Source organism: Diachasma alloeum, unplaced genomic scaffold (genome assembly GCF_001412515.2).
Source record: "Diachasma alloeum isolate Michigan unplaced genomic scaffold, Dall2.0 Dall_scaffold_00359, whole genome shotgun sequence".
Classification (NCBI taxonomy): Eukaryota; Metazoa; Arthropoda; class Insecta; order Hymenoptera; family Braconidae; genus Diachasma; species Diachasma alloeum.
In genome coordinates this window covers 125,107-127,911 of record NW_021680498.1, presented here as the reverse complement: position 1 = coordinate 127,911, position 2,805 = coordinate 125,107, and positions in this window count along the sequence as shown.

Here is a 2,805-nt window from a genome sequence, read left to right as displayed (position 1 = left end):
AGTGAAAAAAAAATTACCACTGAAGAATTTGAAAATGCCGTGTTTTTTTTGTGAATAACTTCGTGTCACATATTGACCAATCAGAATTAAGGATTAGCGGTCAGGCAGTTTCGAGATATTTCGATATAAAACAACTTCGTTTCTTTCATCTTTAGTGAAATATGATTTTCAATTCAGTAGCGAAGCGGTAAACCGGGTTAAGTCGATTTTTACTATTGGCTAGTTTTTGACGAATATCTCGGAATCTAAAAGAGATAGAAAGATTTTTGTCAAGACCTTTTTTGTAGAGCCAATAGAGCGTTATAAAAAAAGTCATGAGAAAAATTTTGCTATCTCTCTTAGATTCCGAGATATTCAGCAAAAACTGGCTAATAGTCAAAATCGACTTATCTCGGTTTACCGCTTCACTACTGTATTGAACATTCCAATAGAATCGCCCAAAAACTAATTGGAAGTTCAATAGAAATCCAATAGAATTGTCTAGTGAATTCGATGGGTTATTCTATTGAATTTTTCTCGTTCGTTTGTTGATGCAGATTATCAGGATAGCAGATTAATCCTATTAATCTTGGGGTAATCCACAGTAAGACCGTGGCTCAACTGTTGTTCCATAAATTAGCGCCAGAAAGTCAGTAAGCCCGAGAGAATGAAGAAAAATCTATCGAGGGGGAACGATTGAACGACGCCTTCCCTGAGCATAGTTCGGAAATTTTTCTATCGAACTTTTGTCCATTTTTGGATTTCTATTCTATTGAACTTTTTCGTCGAGTCAGCTAATGACCGCAAGAAGACCTAAAAATTGATGAAAAATTCTGTCCAACATCTTCGCAACATTGAACTTCTATTGAAAATTCTTCTACTTTTTGGCAAATTCTGTTGCATCTTTACTTTGCGTTTTTTTTCATAGAAAATGTCAGGTAGAAACTATTTTATTTAGCCCAGTGAGTTCTTCAAAGAAGTCAGCACGAAGATTGAAAACGATTATTAGACGAGAGCTGTTGTAGAACGTCACGGTTGGTTGTCTTTTTCGTTTGCGCGCCAGAAATTCCCGGTCGATGATCACGCGAAATTAGGCTCGCTGGTTTTTCTCCACAAAACAACTACTTATTTTCAATTCCAAAGTATATCGCGAAACCTCAAAAAATTGGGAGTACAATTCCCCACTTTTCAATCGTCCAACGTGAAATATCTATTATTTATTTAACGGTCAACGACCTGGTGCTTTCAAGGAGATCGATCATGATGCCCTGAAACCAGACGACTGTTTCCACTGCTATTATCTGAAGTATTTTTATTTTCTAAACCCGCTGAATACTCGTTAATGCAAGAATGCACTTGAAAAATTGTAGAAATTTCGAAAAATCGCTCTACCTCCCTCGAAAATAAATTTCAATCTCAATTTAAAAACGAACGAATTTTTTGAAGATGAGATTTCACTTACTTTTGTTCACGTCCCTTTTAAATCAACAGCTTCCTCTCGCGAGTGGAACAAATGGAGCTAAAAATCACTTTGGCGTACACCCAATTCCCCTCCAGGGGGATTACCCGCTATTTTAGAGGTCCAGAAAACGAAATTAAAGGAATAGTTCCACAAAAATCACCCACTGAACGGTCTCCCGAATGAAAGAAATCACAATGAGTGCGAGCACGCGTCCGCAAAGTACCGTCTGGTTGTACGGCCGGCAGTAAACTTGTGTCGCACGCCAGTCGCCGTACTCCTTCCCCTTCTCCGGCTTCTCAGCCCCCCCTCCCGCAAACTAGATTAACGTTGTCCTTCTTCAACTTGCGGATGGAATAAAGAGAGAGAGGTACGGTGGAACAACTCATCGTGACCGTCACGCAGTACGGGCGGGTGGGTTAGCGGAATGAGTAAAAACTATTTTCTCTACAGTTTTCTTTCCATATTTTTCAGATACCGTTTCACGAAATTGAAGAAATTACTATCCTAATGACCCAAAAGCCGTTCAGGTTGATGGGGTAATGGAAAAATTACTTATGCTGAAAAATTGTTTAATGCATTTGAAGAATATTCGATGGATTGGAGCGGATTTACTTGAGGGGAAGCAAGTGATTGGATGAAAGAAGTTGAAGATCTTTCACAGAAAATATCCTTTTTCATCACGCTGTGCGACAAAGTGACTTTTTAGGCTCGCTTAGTGTGCCTAAAACGTCCCTTTTCCAGACATTGTGATGAAAAATATCGTTCGATACTCGTGGAAAAAGTGAGATTATATCACTCGCCTTCGGCTCGTGCTATAAACCTCCCACGAGCCAAAAAACTCTTTTCCGCACTCGTAACAAAATATTCTATTTCATCACGCTGTGCGAAAAAGTGACTTTTCTGCCCTCCGGCCGGAAAGCGTCAACTTCCTGGCCGCGGCGCCAAACGAAGTTGCCACTTTCCGGCTGCGTCGAGCAGAAAAATAGTATACACACCTTGGCCAGTAAATAAGAAAGCCTCAGATCACATGTTTGTCGACCTCGGCTTCGCCTCGGCCAACAATTACATGTGATCTGAGACATTCCTTACTTTACTGGCCGAGGTGTGTAATCTACTATTTTAGGCGCGCGAAGCGTCCCTTTTCCAGGCATTGTGATGAAATGGTATATTATGTCATCAGGCGATAAAAGTATTATCTGGCGAATGTGATTATAATCTTCACCTTCGGCCCGGATTATATACCCACATTCGCCAGATGATGCTTTTATCGCCGTGTGACATACGATATTTTATGTCGTTGGGCCCGAAAATCGCGGTTTATCGGGCCTAATGACATAAAATATCGTTCGATAGTCAAGGGAAAA